We start from the raw sequence: 24,935 nt of genomic DNA, 5'->3' as shown, positions 1-24,935 counted from the left end.
TGTTCTGTCAATTTGATTCATAACATTGGGTAGTTTCATTATGTCTCTGCTTAGTTTCTGCTTGGCTGACCTGTTCATTGGTGATGATAGTCTTCCACTATGAATGCGTGAAGTTCCATGTTTGATTTAAGCTTTAGTAATGTTTCTTATATGAATGTGGGTGGTATTGCATAGATAATCAGAATTGAGACAACATCTTGGTGGATTTTTTTATTTGAGGAATATGAAGTGTCTTTCCTATTTTATTAATTTTGGTTGAAAGTCTCTTTTATTAGATATCAAAATGTCTATTCCAGTTTTTGTCTTAGTTATGTTTGCTTGGAAAATCTTTTCATACTCTTTATTCTGAGGTAATATCTATCTTTGTTGCTTAGGTGTCTTTCTCATATGCTCCAGAATTATGGATCCTATTTTTTATCCACTCAATTAATTTGTGTTTTTAATTGGGGAATTGAGTCCACCGATATTGATGGATATTAGTGACCAATGATTGCTAATTTCTGTTATTTTGTTGGTGGTACTACTAATGTGTGTGTGTGTGTGTGTGTGTGTGTGTGTGTGTGTGTGTGTGTGCTTGTGTGTACATACCTGTGTGTATTTTCTTTCTTTTGATTTTTCTGGAGTAGAATTATTTATTTCCTTGTTTTCTTGAGTATAGTTAAACTTCTAGGGTTCGAGTTTTCCTTCTAGTATCTTCTGTAAGCTGGATTTGTAGATAGATAATGTTTAAATTTGGTGACATCAAATATTTTATTTTCTCCATCTATGGTGATTGAAAGTTTTCCTAGGCATAGTAGTCTGAGTTAGCATCTGTGGACTCCTAGAGACTGCAAGACATCTGTCCAGGTCCTTCTGGCTTTTAGTGTCTCTGCTGAGAAGTCAGGTGTTATTCTGATAGATCTGCCTTTATATGTTATTTGGACTTTTCCCCTTGCAGCTTTTAATATTCTTTCTTTTGTTCGGTACATTTAGTATTTTGATTGTTAGGTGGCAGGAGGGATTTGTTTTCTGGTTCAATTCATTTAGTGTTCTGTAAGCTGTCTGTATGCTTACTGGGATATCTTTCTTTAGGTTAAGAAAATTTTCTTCTATGATTTTGTTGAGAATATTTTCTAGACTTTGGAGCTGGGAATTTTCTCCTTCTCTTCCTACTGTTCTTAGGTTTGGTCTTTTCACAGTTTTCCAGATTTCCTGAATGTTTTGTGTCTGGTACATTTTAGATTTATTATTTTCTTTGTCCAATGTATTGATGTGTTTTATCACATATTCTACACCTAAGATTCTCTGCTATCTCTTGTGTTCTCTTGGTGATGTTTGCCTATGTAGTTTCTATCATCTTTCATAGGTTTTCCATACCCAGGATTCTCTTATTTTGTGTTTTCTCTTTATTGCTTCTATTTCTATTTTCAGGTTTTTGAACAGTTTTATGCAGTTCCTTCATCTGTTTGTTTGCATTTTATTATATTTTTAGGTGATTTATTCATTCATTTCCTCTTTAAAGACCTTCATCAGAGTGGATTTAATACCGTTTTCATGGTGCTTAGCTGTGTTAGGGTACCCAGGGCTTGCTGTAGTGAGATAACTGTGCTCTTGTGGTGTCATATTGCCCTTTCTCTTGTTGGTCATATTCTTTTACTGGACTTTAGCCATGTGATTGTCCCTGGTCTTGCCTGGTTCCCAAGAATGCAAACAGTGTGTGAGCTGAAAAATGGAGCACAGAAGATAGTGTACCCTTTACAGATGTTGTGTGTACTTTGGGGGGGGGGTGGATTTATCAGGTAGGGGGCTGTGGGGAGGGCTTTTACTCCTTTGTCTCTGGTACTGACAGGTCTCTAAGAACGCAGGCAGAGGTGTGGAGTACATGGGATAGGGCTTAGTTTGTTCCTGCTGGGTGTGCCTTAATGGGACACAGTGGGCAACAGACCTGGGGTATGGTCCTGCCTGGTTGTTCCTGGTGCTGCCAGGTTTCTAGCAATGCAGGCAGAGCTTCATGCTGAAAGATGAAGCCCAGGAGACAGGGAGCTCACCACTGCTTGGGCTTGCCCCAATAGGACCCAACATGGAGGGGATTGAAGGGAGGGATCTTCCCTGCATGCCCCTGGTGCTGGCAGAAGGGACGCAGGCAGAGCTTTGGGTCACAAAATGATACTCAGAGAATGCTAGGCTTGGGTTGGGGGTGGGGGTGGGGGGACCTGGTAAGTAGCCTGAAAAATCTTTAAATCTGTGTTCTTTTAGCCATTTAGTTTTCTCTACCACTCAGATCCTCAACTCTAAATAACACATGAGAAAAAGTATTTTTGAACATTGGCATCTCGTTTCCATTGTCAATAGCAAATGGAATGTCTTTAGACTGGCACTCATATACAGACTATACTTGGTACAAAAGATTGTCTGAAGATCTGAAGGAGGTCAAGGGAGTCTAGGAAGATGTACTGGAGAATTCAGGGAGCTTACTGAGGTCACAGGAGGGGTATCTCAGTGGTGTACAGAGAGGACTATGGGAGACTTTGAACTAATGGGTGTTAGTATCTTATTTGATTTATTTTTAGGTAGTGTAGAAAAATTTTAATTGGATTTTTTATGTATTTACATTTCAAATGCTATCTTTCTCAAATTTCCCCCTGGAATCCCCATCTCCTAAACCCCCTCCCTCTGCTTCTATGAGGATGCTCCCACTCCCACCTACCCACTCCTACCTCACAGCCCTGCCATTCCCCTACACTGGGGATACAAGCCTTCACAGGACCAAGGACCTCTCCTCTCATTGATGCCAGACAATGCTATTCTCTGCTACATATGTGGTTGGAGCCATGGGTCCCTCCATGTGTACTCTTTGGTTGGTGGTTAAACCCCTGGGAGCTCTGGGGGAGGGGTCTGGTTGGTGGATATTGTTGTTCTTCCTATGGGGTTGCAAAGCCCTTCATCTCCTTCAGTCCTTTCTCTAACTCCACCACTGGGGACTGCCTAGCTGCTATTTAGGAAATTAATTGGAGAGGGCTGGCAAGATTGCTCAATGGTTAATGTACTTACTACCTAACCTGACAACCAGAGTTCAATCCTTGAAACTTACGTGATGGAACGAGAGAACTGACCTATAAACTTTCCTCTGATCTCCTATTATACATGTGCACTTACACACATGAGAAGTGGGAGGAATAACAGAAATGGCATAAAAAAATCAATTGGACAGATTTAATTAAAGTGAAACACTATTAGAATCTATTAAATTTTGAGTGTGCTTTATGAAGGAAATGCTTGTATGTTTGTATTGTCTTGTATGGGAGCAAAGAATATGGAGGAAAATTGTTACCACAAGTAAGGTATATTACCAAGTAAAATCAAAGAAGGTGCCTTAGGTTGATAACTCTTCGGAGATAATCCTTTAGTGGTTGGAGCTTAGTGGGTTTAAAGAGGCCAGTCTTAAGTATTTAATTATGAGAGCCTATGACCTCAAATGAAGCTTCAGATGATGCCTTGTCCTCAATAATAGTGGTCAGTGTTGGAAATGCAGGGATAAAAATACCACAGAAAGGAAATGTTGACGTAAGTTGTGTGAGTTAGGGTGAGCATCTATAAATTATATAAATGAACGGAAACCAAAATTACCGAGCACTGGGGAACAAAACCATATCAAGGGAAGATAAGCTGACAAAGGATGAAGAAAAAGAATTGTCAGAGAAATAAAAAATTAAAAGGAGAAATTGTGCCATAAGAACAGAGTGATGACCTATGTCTAATGCAGTAAGATTCAGGAAAGATCCCAATCTTAGGTAAAGATGTTCTTTGAACATGGCTGAAGGGAATTCATTTTTAACCAGGGTAAAAGCACTTCAGAGGGAGGGGGCAGTGAACTGAGAAGCAAATGTAAGGAGAACACAATAGATAACCTGTCCAGAAGCAAGGCAGAAATTGAATCGAGGTGGGGAGAACAAAAGTTGGAGGAAGATGAATGGCCCATGATCCTGTTAATCTGCATGAAAAGGTGAGTTCTGCGCCATGATTTAATAATGAAATATTTCACAGGGTAGCATGATAATGCAAAAGATAGAGAATATACAAAAAAAATGATAAAAGATGTGTGAAGTCAGGAAAAGATTGTATAGACCCAAAGCTTGATATAGGGACTATCTTCATGTGGAGAGACCTGTTTTATTTAGAATGAAGTAAAGGATGAGAGGTCACATATTGTCTGCTTCAGTAGATTAATTTTTAAGCCCCCTATAGATAACTATATTCTCTTCAAAGCAATAAAGTAAAGTCACTCAATAAGTTCAGAGTGTTATATATGTATTTATAATATATATATATATATATTCCACTATGAAAATCAATATTTCAAGAGAAAAAAAATCAAGAATTCAGCAGACCATTCTTTCTTTTCTGCAGTCTTTGAATAAAATGGCTGTAAAAAGCACCCATGCATATTGAAAACTAAAATAAATTATGTTTTAAGATCATAAATCTGTATTTAAGACCCAAGATACCCACAATTTTTAGTTCTTTGGTCCAGACTCAGCATTCAGGTTGAAAAACTGCGGCCATCATGCGGGTGTACTTTGGCCCTGTCTTCCTCACAAAAAGGTTTTGCAAAACTGACCACTTTTTGTCAAAAATTATTAAATTAGGTGCATGTGAAAATATTGCTCTTAATGTTAAAAAAAAACTGTATTTTAAAAAATTTAAAAGGAGATCTGGAGAGATGACTCAATGGTTAAGAGCACACACACACACACACACACACACACACACACACACACACACACACACACACGGTAGAAGATAGTAAGAAACATGGCTGATCTGGTAAAGTACTTTGGCATTTTGAGGATTCTCTACACTGATTTCCAGTCAGGCTGCAGTACTGTAAAATCACAACAGAGAATGAGGATCTGCCTTTCATTTTTTTAGTTAGCCATCTTTAGTTTAATTTTAAAAACAAGCTATTCATTTAAACAATGCTATAAAAAACATTTTTGAATTAGTACCATTACACATTTGTAATACTAGAATAAAAAGAGTACAAGACTACAAATTGAGTTCAATTTATTCTGGGTTTAAATATTTCAGTTAATCAGACTAACAAGCTATTAATTAGTTTCTACTTTCCTAGGTGAATAATATACCTTGAATAATGCAGAAGTAAGTCTGAAATTTCAAAGTTTGTATATTTTAGTTTTTAGCCTACTGTGTACCTGTCACAGATGTCAGCCCACTCTTGGGGAAATGCCACAACACAGTGGCCTTCTATGTTCATATGTACCCATTCCAGTTTGGGCATTTTATCCCATTTGTATGATATTGAAATTGTCCTACAAAAAGACACTGCTCGGAGACAACAGCTCTTTATTCCACAGAGGACAGACAAGACTAGGGCTTCTGAAGGGTAGGACTTTCAAGGATAGGGCCCCACCCTGATCAAATGTAAAGGGCTTAAAGAATACAGTCAAACATTTGTTTCTTTAAGATGGATCCTGATTGGATAAAAAGATAACATCATTTATAATTTTTAAAATTTTCCAGTGTACAAAGATTGCAAAATTGCCATTTATATCTAGTGGACAATGTAAAAGAGAGTTGATCCTTAACACCTTCATAAAATATTCTGTAAATTTACATTAAAAAAACATTATCTTTCAGAGTTCATTCAGGATTAGTGTGAAATATCTGGTACTGCATAATTTACTAAGGAAGATTCTCACCTCCTTTATGAGGGCACATGTCCCCTTCATAAGAATGGAACCTTCACAGCCTGATTACTTCTGGTAGAACATCTCAATGCTAGCCTCCTGGGTATTGTACTCCAATATAGGATTCAGAGGTATGTTCACATTCCAGCCTACAGTATCATTAATAATTTTTCTTTAAAGAATGATTATTTTCATGGTTTAAATATTTTTATTCTTCCACTTTACATTCCATTAAGTTCAGTTTCTATTTTTAATCATTCTGTTTTGAAACATTATTATACATTTTTACTCTTGATAGCTTTCCATTTACTTAAATATTCACTGTCTTGCTTCCAATTTTAGTTATTTATTAACTTCTAAAGTCATACACTTACGTCTACAAACTTTAGCCATCTTGACTCTGGTAGGCATACAGTCTTTTTTTTACTCATATTTTCAATGATCTGTTTGTAATTTGAAATTTAATTTTCAATTTGTTTTAATCAAGGAATTTTATTTTTAATGGCATTAATCACTTCTAGTTTTTGATTGCTCATTTTCAAATCAATTAAAATTTTGATCAGTCTATGACTCAATAAATTATAATTTTTTAGTATGTGAGTTCAATTTATTAACTTAGAGCAGAAGTGCTTATTAACACCCTCCAATAATTCAGTGTTCTTTGATCTACTGGTCACCACTGATGAACTTAGAGCTGGGTATTTTCAACCATGTCACTGTTTCCATATTGCTGGATGTCTGGATATCAGAGTTCTGCTTATTGTAGAATATGAACAGCATCACTGGCTCTTATCCACTGGTTGGCAGTAACATTTTGTATCAATTTGTTCCTGATTTGCAATTACCAAAAAGAAGCCAGGCGGTGGTAGCACACGCCTTTAATCCCAGCACTTGGGAGGCAGAGGCAGGAGGATTTCTGAGTTCAAGGCCAGCCTGGTCTACAAAGTAAGTTCCAGGACAGCCAGAGCTACACAGAGAAACCCTGTCTCAAAAACAAAACAAAACAAAACTAAACTAAACAAAAACAAACAAAAAAAACCAACCAAAACCAACAACAACAGCAATTACCAAAAACAAAAACAAACAAACAAAAAGTATTCTGAAATTGTCAGTTGTACCCTGGGTAGCACAAAGTCATCCACATCTGAGTGTATTACTGCTCCAAGGAGAAAGAAATGTCTTCAGCTAGCATTCAGGTTGATCACATGTCATCGGTGTAATACAAAGATAGTAAGAAACATGGCTGACCTGGTAGAGCTGGGGTAGAATATAGAGTCCTTTGGGTATATGTCAAGGGCTGGGATAACTTGGTGAGATGGTAAAAGTACTTTGGCATTTTGAGGACTCTCTACACTGATTTCCAGTCAGGCTGCAGTACTGTGAAATCACACAACAGGGAATGAGGATCTGTCTTTCCTCATACTATTACCAATATTTATTGTTCATTTTATTTAATTGCTATTAGTTCTTCCCCATTCTGATTGGGATAAAATGAAATCTCAGAGTAGTTCTAATTTGCCTTTTGTTTTCCTAATTAAAATGTTAAGGATGATGAACACTTTAAAATATTTCTTGGTCATTTTATTTCTTCCTTTTAGAACTCTCTGGACACACAGTTCATTCTTAATTGTGTCATTTATCTTCTTTATTTTGGAGTCCTTTATGTATATTCTCTATCAGAAATACATCTGACAAATAGATTTTCTCACTCTGAAGGCTTCCTAATCACTGGATGGATTTATTTATGTTGTTCATTTTGCCAATTGTTGGCCTTAATTCCTGAATGAATGAAGTCCTACTCAGAAATTCATTTCCAGAAACTTCATCTTTTAGGGCATTGTCCAAATTTTCTTCAAGATATTCTAGCATTTCACATTTTACATTGTTACCTTTGATCCACTTGGAGTTGATTTTGCTGCAGAATCTAATTTGATTCTTCTGTATGTGGACATCTAGTTTTCCCAACAGCAATTGTTGAAGATTCTACCTTTACTCCTGTGTGTATTTTTGACACCTGTCAAATATGAGATGGCTGTTATGTGTACTTACATTTGGATCTTCAGTTTTGTTTACTTGATATACATATCTGTGCTAGTACATGCTTTATTATTATGGTACTATATTATGTTTTGAATTCTGATATTGGTAATCCATGTGGCACTTTTCTTTTTGTTAAAGGTATCTTAGCTATTTGGTGTGGTCCTCTGCTTCTATATGAATTTTAGAATTAAAATAATATTTCTAGCTATATCTGGAACCGTTTGCACTTCCACACTAATTTTTAGGGTCCTTTTCATATCTGTGAAAAATGTTACTGGGATTTGTATTGGGATAGAACCAAGTCCACATATTGCTTTTGGTATAATGGTCATTTACACTTTATTAATTCTACCAGTTCATGAGCACGGAAGGTCTTTCTTTTAGTCTTTCTCTACCTCCCCCATCCCTAAGATTTAAAGTTTTCATTGTATAGGTATTTTATTTTATTTTACTTTACTTTACTTTACTTTATTTTATTTTATTTACCTTCTGGTAAGTTTATTTCTAGATGTTTTGTTCATTTTGATTTTCTCAGACTATTGTGAATGGGGGTCTTTCCACTCTCTTTCTCAGCTTGCTTGTTACTGGTACATAGGAGAGCTACCGATTTTTGTAATTTAACTTGGATCTCATCAGTTGGCAGAAAACATTTATAACTTCCAGAATTTTTCTCATGAAATTCTTGAGATCTTTTGTATATAATGTCATCTGAAAATATGGATGATCTGTCTAATTTTTCTATTTGTATTTATTTCCTTCTTCAGCTATAGCTTCAAGCACTGTACTGAGAACGAATGGGATAGTAGAAAACACTATTACATTGTGGTTTTAGGGAGATTGCTTTGAATTTTCTTTCATTTATGATGTTGTCTGAAAACTTTTCACATATAGCTTTTATCATATTTAGATATGATTCCCCCAGTTCATTATTCTTCAGGACTTTTATCACAAAAGTGTGTGTATTCTTTTTGTGGGGATGTGGGGGAAATATTTGATTAAATTTATTACAATAAGATACATAGATTTATTATAATACAATTCTCCTAGTTGTAAAATATTGCCACAAGCTAGTTTTAAATGTTTATCATCTTTTTGACAATAAAATATAATAAGACCAAAATCATTTTATCATTGTGGAATGTGATGAAAACAGAAGGAGACTAGTTCCAAGGGCAGGCACAAGAGTCAGAGACCCACTTGATTGCATACACTGAAGTACTATAAAAATACTATGCTGAGAGCTATAATATATACACAGAGGAACCTGGTATAGATCCGTATAGGCCTTGTTAATGCTTCTACCATCTCTGTGAGTTCATCTGAGCATTGCTCAGTTGATTCAGAGCATCTTGTTACCTGGTATCTTCTATCACTTCTGTCTCTTATACTCTTTTCAAATCTACTTCTGAGAAATTCCCTGAGCTTTGAGGGGAGAAATTTTGTGAAGACATCCATCTTAGAGCTGCATGTCCCATGAACTGTCTTTCCACATCATCATCGGCTTTAGGTCTCTGCATCTGCTCTCACCTGCTGCAGGAGGAAACTTGTCTGATGATGACTGAATAAGACAATGATCTACGAGTATAGCAGATTATTATTAGGAGTAATTTATTGAACTACTTTTTCTTTTCTTAAAGACCAGTAGGGTTTGGTTTTACTCTAGGTCTCTTGGTAATCTAGTCTCTGATGCTTGGTCACCCATGGAGTATTTGGTATGCATTCTGCTTTGTGGAGTGTATCTTAAATCAAATTAGACAGTGGTTGGCAACTCAAACAAGTGCTGTGCCACCCTTGCCCTAGTATATCTTTCATGCAGGACAGATTGTTGGTCAAAGGTATTATGGATCAGCTAGTATTAATGTTTTTCTTTTAGTAGCCTGCAAAGTATCTTTCCATACAAGACATTAGAATGTAGGGTGAAGGTACCAGATTGACTTGATGTTTAATGAATTATATGAGTATTGTCCTTGTCAATGGGACCCTGCTGACAGACAGTAGTCTTTTGTCTTAGCAACAGCCTAGGCTGTTTGAGAATTTCTATGGTACCCTTGCCCAATAACTCAATTGAATACAACCCGTCCTTCCACTAGAAGCCTTTTTGGAAGACAAGAGATGGCTAGTTAGGACTCTATCTCCCCACTACTATGAGACCTAATTTGTATCACCTTTATATATTTTAGGGAGTTTCCACTTTTCTAGATTTCCATACCATCCATCAAATGCTGCCCATCCCCGCCCCTTTCTCTTTCTGCATTTTTCTCTCTCATTTCTATTTTCTCTGCTTTGCATCTGATTCTACTGTTTGTGTCTCCACTGACCCTATGTACACCCATAAAAAACTATCCTATTTTCCCCTCCCAGGAAGACCCATGAGTTCCCCTGCTACTCCCATCCTCCATATCTAACCTCTCTGGGTCTATGAATTATAGGTTGATTATCATTTATTTAATGACTTACATCCACATATAATGAATATATACCATACTTACTTTAGAGGTCTGTGTTTACCTCATTCAGAACGATTTATTCTAGCTCCATCCATGTACCTGCAGATTTTGTGATGTCATTTTCCTCTGTTCTGTGTCTGTTGAGGTGATCATGTGATTTTTGTTTTTAAGTCAATTTATGCATTTTATTATACTTATTGACTTATGTATATTAAACTATCAACTTCTTCTCTGAGAAAAAGGTAACTTGTGGTGGGTAATTTTTTTTTTTTTTTTGATATAAGGCCGTACTCGGTTTAAAGTTATTTTATGAACAGTTTTGCAGATATATTCATCATGAATATTGATCTATAGTTTTATTTTGGTGTTTGTATGAATATTTAACTGATTTTGGTATTAGAGTAGTAGTAGTAGCTTTGTAGAGGAGCTTTGGCATGTTTCTTGTCTTATATATTTTGAACACGTCAAGAAATATTTGTTATAGTTCTTCTCATAGAATTTTATTATGAATTCATTTGACCCTGTTCTTTTTTTAAGTTGGAAAGCTTTTTATTACTAGTTCATGTCCTTGTTATGGGTCTGTTTATTTTGCTGAACTCTTGGTTTAAGTTTGGTGGTTTGAGTGAATCTAGAAATCCACCCATTCCTTCTGTGTCTATCTTAATGTCTTTCACATTTTAAAATGTGCTTACCTGATTCTGTTAATTAAGCCCTCTCTCATTTCTTTTCCTCATCCCCATTCTCCTGGTCCTTCCCCTCCTCCTTTTTGTCCACTACCCCTCTTCCTCCAACTTTTCTTGTCGTTGTTAACTGTGGTAATAAACTGTTAATCTTACTTTGCTTTTTCCAAAAACCAGATCTCAGATTCATTGATTCTGTTTATTTCTTAAATTTCATTTTTATTTACTTTTATATTATTTTTTTATTTCTATACATCTTTTGGTTTCAGGTTGGTTGTTCTTATTTTTCTGAAATATTCAGTTACATAATTAAGTAATTTTTTGTGTTTTTTTCTGGTATTTTACATATATGGGCTTTAAAACTATACATTTTTACTCAAGAGCCCTTTTAAATTTCCCAGAGATTTGTGTTGTATTTTGTTTTCATTTTTATTTTAAACCAGGAAGTACTTTTATTTTCTTGATTTGTTCTTTGGCCCCATTCATCAATTCAGTAATGCATTTGTTTAATCTCCGTGAGTTCATGTAGTTATTAAAGATCTAATTACTTCAAAGCTTAATAATGAGATTAGAGAAGATGTAGAGGGTGCTTTGCTTTTTGTTTGTTTTAAGTATTTGTTGAGATTTATTTTGTGTCCTATTCTATGTTCTGTTTCAGAGAAAGTTCCATAGGCTACTTAGCAGAAGGATATTCTTTGATATTTGGGTGGAATATCTATAGATACCTATTAGGTTCATGCACAATGCCATTTAATTCCTATTTTTCTAGGTTTATTTTTTGTACTAACAAGGTGTCTATTGATAAAAGGGTATTGGAAACTCTTACTGAGTTAAAGTTAATTGTGTCATAAAGTCCAACAGTACACTATTTATGATATGGAGTTCACAAGAATTTGGTCAATATATGTTTAGGATTATTATGAATTGTTAGGAAATGATCCTCTTGGTTAAAATAACTATCCTTTATCTTTTCAGATTAATTTTAGTGAGAATGAAGCTTTTGTCCATTATTAGGATAGTGACATCTGTATTTCTCTCAGTCCATTTTCTTAGAATACTGTTTTTTTTTTTTATAATGTGGTTTTTCCCCTTAAAATTGCTAAGTTTTTTAAGGCAACAAAAAGATGTATTTGTTTCAAAATCTACTTAGCTAACACATGTTCTTCAATTGGGGAATGAAGGTTATTAGTATTTAAGGTGATTATTAAAATGTACATGTTGGTTGCTGTAATTTTGTTGTTGTTTTTCTATTTGTGTAATTAGTCATATTTTGTGTTTCAGTAATTATATCTTCATTGGTTTTTTTTTATATATATATGTTATATACTGTTGCCTCTGTTCATTCCTCTCTCTTGTCTGGGGTATTGTTTGCAGTGTTCCTTGTGTGGCTGGCTTGGTGTCTATGTATTCCTGATTGTATCATGGAGTTTTTCCCCTTCTGCTTCAACTGTGGCTGACAGTTTTTCTGGGTAAACTAGTCTAGGTTGGCATTCAAAGCCTCCTAGAATTTAATGTATAGTTCTTCATACTTCTGGGGTTAAGGTTTCAACTGAGAAAGCAGCTGTTATCCTGGTGTATTTTCAGAGTTTTACCCCCATTTACTTTGCTTGCATGGTTTCAGTCCTCTGCTTTTCTGCCTGTTAATTGATTAATGCATTCCACTGGTAAGACTTTTCCCTGAGGGCATAACTGGATTACTGTGTTTTTCAATCCTATCTTCATTTCAGCTTGGGGTTTCTTCAGTATCAAACTCTTCACTGACATCAGTTTTCAGATAATAAATTTTCTGTCATTTCATTCAGCTGCACATGTGTGTTTTCTTGGACTTTACTCGGGACTTTATTCCTATTCTCCTTTTATTTAATTATTTTATTTATTTACATTCAAAATGGTGCTCCCTTCCTGGTCCCCGCTCCCAGAGTTCTTCCCACCCCCATCCCACTTTGCCTTAGAGGAGTTGCTTTCCCACCCACTTACACATCAACACCCCTCACTCATCCACCCACCCACCTCCACCTCACACCCCCAGCTTCATCCTTTCCTGGGGCATCAAGTCTCCAGTCTCTACATCTTTAGGTTCATCTTCTCCCAATGAGGCCAACTAGAAACAGCCATGCCTCAGATCCTACAATCACTGGACCTTTGTATGTGCCATGATCTTAACCTTAGGTCCACCTCACACAGTGGTCACTCCATGAAGGCCACACATTATACAACAACACTAATACCACAGCACACCCCACTAATCCAGGGACTGTGCATGTGTGGTAGAGAAAGACACAATACTTGGGTCATACCTTTGAGCATAAAAAGGATATTTTTAAAAATTGTTTACTTAAGTGAAATAGCATTTGCATTGAGCCAGGCAGAAATTTTAGAATGAAAGCTAGTATAGTCACTCAGGAATTCAAATACATCAGCGTTATTGAATACTTTATATATATCTGACATATAGGAAATACAGACCAATACTTCATACATAGTTAAAGCAACTGAGCTGCTAAATGATTTTCCATATTGACAGTGAAGAATATCTTGAACAGAAACCTTTGAATCCACGGTCAATATTTGTCATCTAGTACTAAAGGCAATTGAAATTTAAAATATTTGCACATATACTAGTGTAAGCACCCCCATTTTATTATTTTCAGAATGCTAAAATTTTTATTTTAAAATTCTATTATACCTAGTATTTTAGACATTGTTTTAGTGTTATATGCATGCAGTCAATTGAAAAGCTGCCATTCAAATTTGACCATTCTGTTACATACCTGATGCTTTTAGACTCTTCATTATGCATTCTTCCTTATTGTTTTTATTTTTTAAGACTGCAAATTTCATGCTTCAGCTGTTATAATAGCTGTTATTTTTAAGTCTATTTTTAAACAAGTTGTATATGATAAAGTATTTTCTAAGTTAAACATTTCCTTCCTTTAAAAATGTGTCTTTATTGAGATATACTTTATGATGAAATGTATCCTTTTCTTTTATGTTCATATAACCATCAGTAGACTAGAACAGAATTTTTCATGTCCCAGTGTTTGCTTAGTGACCTTTCCTGTCAGGTCTCTACCCCTTCTCTGGTCCCAGGCACCCATTTGTCTTTTTTTTTCTTTTTCTGTCAATATAGGCTAGACAAGTTATTTTTAGGACATCCTGTGTGTTTAATTATGAAATAGGGACCTTCTTTTGTCTAGCTTATTTTTCTTAGGATATACTTTTGAATTTTAATGATGCTCTATCTATAATTTTTAGAACTAAATGATACTTAAAGCCATTGTGTCTGTCTTTTAAAAATAACTTACTATTTCACTTATACAGACTTCTGAATACATTGTGGTAATTTGATGAATATACACAATGTATAATGATCAAATCAGAGTAGTTAATATTTCTATATTCTCAAACAAAGAAATTGTCAGCATGTGTGATGGAATTTACAGATTATAAAGTTCTGAGAAGTATTTCACTCCTACTGTCACAATGTCTTCATTTATTCATATTTGGTGACTGTTTGGATTTATTTTTACCAGTTCTGTGCTATCACTAATAAACTATGTACAAGTCATTGAGTAGACATGAGTTTTCTTTTTGAAATCACCTTTACTTAACTACCTAATCATAGAATTTTCTAGGCTATATGGTAAATTTGTGATCAACCTTATATGAAAGGCCAAAGTTTTCATATGTGGTGTCTTGTTTTCCTGGTGATGTGATGGATTGTGCTGACAAAATTAATTTAAGGGAGAAATAGTTTATTCTGTTTCACAGCTCAGGAATACATTTTGGTGAGGAAGTCAAGGCATTGGGGTCCTGAAGCAACTGGTTACATGGTATTCATAATCAGAAAAAAGAGAATAGTGAATGAACGTAGCTTCTCAGCTCCCTCTGCATTTATAGTCAGAATCCCAGTCCAGTAGAATAGTGCTGTGAGTGGACATAGTCAACCTAAGTACTGTAATCAAGACAATACCTTCAGGAACGCCTAGATGCCAATCTTCCATTTGATTCTAGAACCTGTCAAGTTGACAGTTGATACTAACCTAACCATTACATTGGTTATACCACTTTATGTCCCTGAAGCTATACATGATAGGGAAACGTATTGAAGAAATAAGCATAGGCAGGACTTTTGAATGTGCTCTGCTGGCTCAGAAAATAAAGCAAGAAATAGACAAACAGGAATTCATGAAATCATAAAGTGTCTATACAGCAAAGGAACATTTACTGACTAACAAATGGAACAAAATCCTTTGTTAACTGTACCTCTCATTGAGGATTGGCATCTACAATACACAAAGAACTTAGAACATTAATGTCCCCATCTTAACATATGCCAGCAAGATTTTGCTGAAAGGACCCTGATATAGCTGTCTATTGTGAGGCTATGCCAGTGCCTGGCAAACACAGAAGTGGATGCTCACAGTCAGCTATCAGATGGAACACAGGGTCCCCCAATAGAGGAGCTAGAGAAAGTACCCAAGGAGTTGAAGGGGTCTTCAACTCTATAGGTGGAATAATAATATGAACTAACCAGTACCCCCAGAGCTCGTGTCTCTAGCTGCGTATGTAGCAGAAGATGGCCAAGTCAACCATCATTGGGAAGAGAGGCCCCTTGGTCTTGCAAACTTTATATGCCCCAGTACAGGGGAACACCAGGGCCAAGAAGGGGGAATGGGTAGGTAGGGGAGTGGGGGGGGTATAGGGGATTTGGGGGATAGCATTTGAAATGTAAATGAAGTAAATACCTAATAAAAATTGAAAAAAAAAGAAATGCGCTAATGAAATGAACAGTCAGTTCTCAAAAGATGAAAAATAAATAGCCAGTAAAATTTAAAAATATATCTTAATATGTCTTAGTTAGGATCACTGTGCTGTGATGAAATTTCATAATCAAAGGGAATTTTGGGAGGAAAAGGTTTATTTTAATTCCTTTTGACCCTGCTATTCTTGTTGTGCTCTCTATGTGCTCCGCTCCCTGTTATTCTCCCCTCTCTCAAGACAGCCCTGGCCATGTGTAGTCAGCTGATCATGTTTGTTCTATTCCTTCTTTTGCTGCTCTGGATTCTTACAGATGTCTTTGGCTACTTTTTCTCTAATATCTACAATACAAATCTTCCCCTTAATCATACCATGGCACCATCATATCAGCATGTTATATAATTATTAAGAAGAGTAATGCCCAAAATAATGAAATTAGTAAGGGGAACTCACAGATCAATGAAGCCCCTTTTCCCTTGTAAACTAACAAAGCATCTTGTAAAAAACTCAAATGCTTACTTGAATTCATTGATTTGTTAATTGAAACAGTGCTGTAATTGCACCATTCAAATATACTGAAATTCCATTTATATACTTGATTATTGAAGAATACGTAGATTAACTTGGATATCACAGTTCTTAAGTTAATTACACACACACACACACACACACACACAAATATGCATATGCATGCAGGCGTAGGTGTGTGTGTATGTGTGTATTTTTGAAATAAAACTTTCTGTAGCTTAGCATGGCATTAAACACCTGCTCCTCCTTCTATTACCTCTCTAAGCTAAATGTTGGTGTTAAAGGCCTGCCTTGATTTCCTGGTTATATTGGTCACTCTCCTTTAGATCTTAAAAAAGGATTTTTGGTAAAACAAAATCCCATAGAACTACTAAGAAGCTCTCTGATTTTCTCTTGGATCAGACTATAATTACTTATGAGAGCAGAAAAGAAACTCTGTTATTGTCCCATCTCCAAATAATTTCCAGGGCTATCTCAGGAGAGAAAAAAGGAGAGATTTATCTAAAGATAGAGAATGAGATGTTGAAATAAAAAAAAAACAAACAAACAAAAAACAAGAAACCAACCCCCCCATCTTTTGTTTCTTGTTTCTTACAAAAAGCCAATTATGACTTAAGAAAAAAGTTAAAAAACAAAACAAACAAACAAAAACTACCAAATACATATTCATCATAAGTACAGGATGAAATTCTAATTATGTATTATGTAAATATGGCTAAAATATTTTACAGAAGTCAGAGTGACAAAAACAACTTTAATCCTATTTCTGAGTGGACTCTTCAGTTAACTCAATAGAAACCAAGATAAAAGAAACATTTGCAAGATTATCAATTTTTAGATACCACCCATAGATTTTGAGGGTCATATTAACATTAAAGGAATAAAGTAATCCTAAAAGCATAAACATATAATGATCCTACAACATTCTTAATATTGTTAGTAAATCAGTTTTAAAACATTGAAGGAAGAGCCATTGAGAGGTATAGTGAATATTAACAGATAGATTGAATAGCATTGGTGAAAACCCCACAAAATATTTTAGCCAAAATACACGTCCATATTCATATTTCAACATAATTCACATCTAAAGAATATAATGCAGATAAAACCATTTAAAAATCAGGTGATTCTGAAGGTGTATGTTAGTCTGACTTTTGTTAATTGTGCTTTTAGTCACTAATTGAAAGGCTAGTCAGCAGAACCCACAGCAATCACTGAGTGGAGCATCAAGGTCCTTATGGTGTGAAACTGTTTGTTTATCTTTTTACCTTCTACTAGGAAATTAGCAATGTAATAATTTACAAAATTATATCATATACATTATATATTAATTTGTTATTATGACAAGTCCTTGATTTTTGTTTTTGATGATGTTCTTTTCTCCACAGAGGAATAAACCTCCTTTTCTGTATATTAATATTGCTCTTGATTTCATTAAATGAAAAATTATGTCAAAAAGATCTAATAATGCATCTCTATGTAGGAAAGCAACATTGAGTCAAATCCAAAATCAGTAAAAGGAAGTTAATAATAAAGATCCATAAGAGAAATAAGGGAACTAGATATTAAAAAGTGAGTATAAGGATCAATAATCTGACTAATTCTACAACAGACAGAGAAAACCTAGTCAGTTGAAGGTGATAAAAGCAAAATTGTAACAGTTTTAATATTAGAGAATTTTTTATAATACATATGATAATAAACTGGAAAACTTAAAAGAAAAGGAAATATATCTCTCATTAAAACTGAAATATATCTCTCATTAAAACTGATTATATATATAATATATATATGTATGCACACACATATATATATATATATATATATATATATATATATATATATATATAATATATCAGTAATAAGACATTGACATTGAAGCTGTAGTAGTATCCCAATAAAGAAAAAGCCAGTACAGAATGGATCCACTACATTTTTAGCCAAACCTGTGATGAAAGACTAACATCAATGCCCCCAAAATTATTGTATATAATGAAAGTGGGTGGAGCATTTCCTGATTCAATCTATCAAGCCAATGTTATCCTGATATGCAAACTTGGTAAGAACTACATAACAAGATAGTGCAAGTGCAAGCTTTATGTGAATTTTTTTTGGTGAACAGTAGTGTAGAATATTCTTCAGTGAAATAGTTGCAAGTTGATTTGATAGCATTAAAAACACCATATGCCATAATATAGTTGCTTTTATTTCAAGCATGCAATGACAATTTGATGAACACAAATCAATAAACAATACAGGATATAACAGAATCAAGAATTAAAATGACTTGATCCTCTAAAAAAGGCTTTGTATAAAATTGAACATGTCACCATGATAATAATTGAGAAGTTATGAGGTGTAAAAGATGATACCTCAATGTAATAAAGCATATCTGTGACAAACATCATATGTTAAGGAGAGAAAATAAACACACATCCAGAAAGAAGGCTAGGGACTGATTCTCAACATCCTTAATCAGTAGAGTACAGGATACACAGACAAGAGAAAGATGAAAATTTGAATGGGGAAACTGAAATTATCATCATGGAGGACTGTGTAGCTGTATTTCTAGACAACTGCAGGGACTCTCCCAAGAGTCAAATTCCTCAAAATATCAGGATACAAAATTAGTCACTTGTGTATATATCAATAATTATCTGCTCAGGAGCAAACCAGGAAAACAATCCCATTCATGATAACATCTTAATAAATAAATAAACAAACAAACGTAAGGAGGTGAGAGAGATTCATAAAAGAAATTATAAAACAGTGTGTAAAAGAATAGCTGAAAATACTAAATGATGCCAAACCTGCTCATGCATTTGGCTTCAGGACCAAAAATCACTATTCTCTCAAAAGAAACCTACAGATTGAACATAACCCTCACCGCAAGCATAATGGCATTCTTCACTGAACTAGAAAAAACCAATCTTATGTTTTATGTGTCTTTACCAAAGGCCTTGCCTTGTAAAGACAATCCTGAACATGTATAACAATGCTAGAGATATTACAACCTTGAGCTCTTACGTTACACAGCAATAGTATTTAAAACCACATGGCATTGGCACCAAAAACTACTGATACACAGATCACTGTAAAAGAATAGAAGGCTCAAGAATAAATCTCTTCAATTATAGCTATTGGATTTTTGCTAAAAGCACTAAAAAAAATTCTCCACAATACCTTCTTCAAACAAGAGTGTTGAGGAAACGTAGAAGTTGCTGCTTGAACTATATTCTTGCACAGTATTTCAACTAGATCAAAGACCATGATGAATTATCACAATGTATTCTCAAATTTGTAGAAGAAATCCTAGGGGAGATGCTTCAAGATATTGACTGAGGCATAATTTCTTGAGGAATAGGACTCAAATGGCCTAATAAACATAAGAATGGATTGTTAGGGTTATTGGAAATCAAAAGCCTTCTGGCCAGCAAAGGAAACAACCTACTGAGAGAAGAGACAGCCTATGAAGTGAGACGAAGCCTTTGCCAATTGTTCATCTGACACTTATAAAAAAAGAAACTTAATACAACTACCATCAAATGAATACATAATCCAGGCAACAATGGACACTTGCTCTGGAAAGATGCTTCTCAAAACAGATCAAATGCCTTATGTTCTGTACCCAGAACATGATTAGCCACCAATGTAAATTAAAATGACATTGAGATTTTTTCTTATCTCTATCAAAATGATTTTTCTTTCAAAAAAGCAAAGCAGCGGAGAAACAGGTTGTCTTCAGACCTTCATCTTTCTAATTCTAACCCTGCATCACATCCCCAGATCTGCTGCAGACAACCTTCTGTGGCCTCCCCTTTCTCTCTGCCCTTATTCCCAGGAAGCTAAGCAGATGCTGCAGTGTGCTCCACTTTCCTCCCTCCTGTGGACATCTTCACCACTCACCCCATCCCCTACCTTCTAGCCTACTTACTCTTTGTTATCTTGCAATACCAAGAAATGGTGGTGTAGCAGAAGCTAGGGGCCTTCACACAGACCAGTGACTCATTGCAATGAACATTTGTAAGTAAAACTCTTTGGGCAAACTGTATGACATATTATGACACTCTGAAACTTCCATGGCAAGATTATTTTATTTTATTTTGTGTTTCCTCTTTTGGGGTGGATTACAAAGGTAGAGTGTGGATATGGAGGTATGGAGAAATGAGTGGGACTAGGGGAATGATGTGAAATTCACAAAGAATCAATAAAAAGCTAAGAAGAAACACATTCTTACTGGAACCTCCATTGTCCACACCAGACAGGATTTCAGAAGCATTCCTTACCAGGCCACCAATAGCAACCATGCTCTCCTAAGAACCACTCCCAACAAAGATAAAACTAGATAACCACACCTAGAGCTATAATCATTCCTAAACCCAGATGCTTAGATGTCAGCATAAAAACACCATCAATAATAGCCAGGACAATATTTCAACACTGAAGCCCATCAACCACACAATAAAAGACCCTGATAATATTCAATATAGCTGATGCACAAGCCAAGGACTTCAAAACATGAATGAATGTATTAGAGGTCCTCATAGAAGAAATAGAATTTTCTCTCTGGTGACTGTCTAAGACAGGACCAGCAAAAAGCACACAGGAACAGAAACAGCAGAAAAACTGAGACAGGATCCTTCCTGCCCCCATCAGCACCCAGGAAGTGGGGCTGTTCCACAGCCCTTTGTGAAGCCTTCCTGCCAGAGTAGAGCTTGTCTCCAGGAAGTTCTCTAACCCTGGCACTCAGGTGAGATCACCATTTTCTATCCTGTGAGTGTCTAAGGCAGGAGCAGCCAGGAGCACACAGGCCTCTGAAGCAGAAGAGCAGGTGGGGCAGGGTCCTATGGGCCTACATCTGTACACAGGAGGTGGGGCTGTTCCGAACTCCTCTGTGCACTGGTCTTGCCAGGAGAAAGATGGTCACACAGGAGTGCTGTCACAGGCATATAGACTCACAGGAGGAACAAGCTCCAACCAGAGGCAGCAAGAACATCTAACAGCAGAGATTACAAGATGGCAAAGAGCAAAAGGAAGAATCTTACCAACAGAAACCAAGACCACTTGGCATCATCAGAACCAGGACTCCCACAGCGAGTCCTGGATACCCCAACACTCTGGAAATGCAAGATTCAGATTTACAATCATATCTCATGATGCTGGTAGAGGATTTTAAGAAGGACACTAATAATTCCCTAAAAGAAATACAAGAGAACACAGCTAAACAGGTAGAAGCCCTTAAAGAGGAAACAAAAATCCCTTAGAGAATTACAGTGAAACACAACCAAAAAGATGAAGAAATTGAACAAATCCATCCAGGATATAAAAATGAAAGTAGAAACAATAAAGAAACCACAAAGGGAGACAACATTGGAGATAGAAAACCTAGGATAGAAATCAGGAGCCATAGCTGCAAGTATCACCAACATAATACAAGAGATGGAAGAGAGAATCTCAGCTACAGAAGGTTCCATAGAAAACATTGACACAACAATCAAAGAAAATGCAAAATGCAAAAAGATCCTAAATCAAAATATCCAGGAAATCCAGGACACAATAAGACTAAAACTAAGGAAAATAGGTATAGAAGAGAATGAAGATTTTCAACATAAAGGGCCAGTAAATGTCTTCAATGGAATTATAGAAGAAAACTTCCCTAACCTAAAGAAAGAGATTCCCATCAATACAGAGGAAACCTATAGAACTCCAAAAAGACTGGACTAGAAAAGAAATTCCTCCTGACACATAATAATCAGAACAACAAATGCACTAAATAAGGATAGAATATTAAAAGCAGTAAGGGGAAAAGGTCAAGTAACATATAAAGGCAGAACTATTAAAATTACACCAGACTTCTCACCAGAGACTATGAAAGCCAGAAGATCCTGGTTAGATGTCATACAAACCCTAAGAGAACACAAATGTCAGCCCAGGCTACTATACCCAGCAAAACTGTCAATTATCATGGATGGAGAAAACAAAATATTCCATGGCAAAACCAAATTTATATATCTTTCCATAAATCCAGTCCTTCAAATGAAAATAAATGGAAAACTCCAACACAAGGAAGGAAACTATACCCAAGAAAAATCAGGAAAGTAATCTTTCAACAAATCTAAAAGAAGATACCCACATGAACAGAATCCCAACTCTAACAACAAAAATAACAGGAATCAACAATTTCTTTTCCTTAATATCTATTAATGTCAATGGACTCAATTTCTAATAAAAAGACATAGACTAACAGACTGGATATGAAAACAGGACCCAACATTTTGCTTCATGCGGGTAAGCCACCTTTGGGACAAAGACAGACACTACCTCAGAGTAAAAGCTGGAAAAAAATTTTCTAAGCAAATGGTCCCAAGAAACAAGATGGAGTAGCCATTCTAATGGCAAATAAAATTGACTTTCAACCTAAAGTTATCAAAAAAGACAAGGAAGGGCACTTCATACTCATCAAAGATAAAACGCTACCAGCATGAACTCTAAATTCTGAACATCTATGCTCCAAATGTAAGGACACTCACATTCATTAAAGAAACTTTACAAAAGCTCAAAGCACACATTGTACCTCACACAATAATAGTTGGAAACTTCAACACCCCACTCTGATCAATGGACAGTTCATGGAAACAGAAACTAAAGAGACACACAGAAACTAACAGAAGTTATGAAACAAATGGATTTAACAAATATCTTTAGAATATTTATCCTAAAACAAAAGGATATACCTTTTTCTCAGCACCTCATGGTACCTTCTCCAAAACTGACCATATAATCTGTCACAAAACAGGACTCAACAGACACACAGATATTGAAATATTCCCATACATCCTAACAGATCACCATGGATGAAGACTGATCTTCAATAACAACACAAATAACAGAAAGCCCAAATACACATGGAAGTTGAACAATGCTCTACTCAATGATAACTTGGTCAAGGAAGAAATAAAGAAAGGAATTAAAGACTTTTTAGAATTTAATAAAAATAAAGCCATAATATACCCAAACTTATGGGAAACAAGGAAAGCAGTCCTAAGGGGAAAAGTCATAGCTCTGAGTGCATCCAAAAAGAAACTGAAGAGACCATATACCAGTATCTTAACAGCACACCTAGAAGTTCTAGAACAAAAGGAAGCAAATTCACCCAAGAGGAGTAGATGGCAAGAAATAATCAAACTCAGGGCTGAAATCAACCAAGTGACAACAACAACAACAACAAAACTGTAGAAAGAATCAATGAAACCAGGAACTGGTTCTGTGGGGAAAGTAACAAGATTGATAAACCCTTAGCCAGAATAACTAGAAGGTACAGGGACAATATCTTAATTAGCAAAATCAGAAATGAAAAGGGAGACATAAAAACAGAATCTGAGGAAACCCCCCAAAATCATCAGAGCCTACTACAAAAGCCTATACTTAGCAAAACTGGAAAACCAGGATGAAATGGGCAATTTTCTAGACAGATCAAAGTTAAATAAGGATCAGATTAATGATCTAACAGTCACATATCACCTAAATTAACAGAAGCAGTCATTAATAATCTCTCAACAAAAAAAAGCTCAGGACCAGATGGGTTTAGGGCAGAGTCCTACAAGACCTTCAAAGAAGACCAAGTACTAACACTCAAACTATTGCTCAAAATAGAAACAGAAGGTACTCTACCCACTTAGTTATATGAAGCCAAAAATACTTGGATACCTAAACCACACGAAGACCCAACAAAGAAAGAGAACTTCAGGCCAATTTCCCCTACAAACATCAATGCCAAAATACTCAACTAAATTCTTGCAAACACATCAAAAGGATCATCCTTCATGATTAAGTAGGCTTCACCCCAGGGATGCAGGGATGGTTCAATATACGGAAACCCATCAAAGTAATTCACTATATAAACAAACTCAAAAACAAAAACCACATGGTCATCTCACTAGATGCTGAGAAAGAATTTGACAAAATCCAACACCAACACCCCTTCATGATGAACATCTTGGTAAGATCAGGAATTCAAGGCCCATACCTAAATGTAGTAAAAGCGGTATACAGAATACCTGTAGCCAACATCAAACTAAATGGAGAGAAACTTGAAGCAATCCCACTAAAATCAGGGACTAGATAAGGCTGCCCACTCTCTCCCTACCTGTTCAATATAGTACTTAAAGTCCTAGCCAGAGCAATTAGACAACAAAAGGAGTTCAAAAGAATACAAATTGGAAAGGAAGAAGTCAAAATATCACTATTTGCAGATGATATGATAATATATGTAAGTGAACCCAAACATTCCACCAGAGAACTCCTAAACCTGATAAACAACTTCAGTTAAGTGGCTGGAAATAAAATTAATCAAACAAATCAGTGGCCTTTCTCTACACAAAGGACAAACAGGCTGAGAAAGAAATTAGGGAAACAACGCCCTTCACATTAGTCTCAAATAATATAAAATATCTTGGTGTGACTCTAACTAAGGAAGTAAAAGATCAGTATGATAAGAACTTCAAGTCTCCGAAGAAAGAAATCGAAGACCTCAGAAGATGGAAAGATCTCCCATGCTCATGGATTGGCAGGATTAATGTAGTCAGAATGGACATCCTGCCGAAAGCAATTTACAGATTCAATGCAATCCCCATCAAAATTCCAACTCTCCAGTGTTGTCTCCCTGTGTGATTACTTAATTGTTTCTATTTCCATTTTTACATCCTGGATGGTTTTGTTCAATTTCTTCACCTTTTTGGTTGTGTTTCCCTGTAATTCTCTAAGGGACTTTTGAGTTTCTTCTTTAAGGGCTT

This window comes from Mus pahari, chromosome 10, assembly GCF_900095145.1.
Source record: "Mus pahari chromosome 10, PAHARI_EIJ_v1.1, whole genome shotgun sequence".
NCBI classification, from domain to species: Eukaryota; Metazoa; Chordata; class Mammalia; order Rodentia; family Muridae; genus Mus; species Mus pahari.
The sequence above is the reverse complement of the archived record's forward strand: the minus strand, read 5'-3'. Positions refer to the sequence as shown.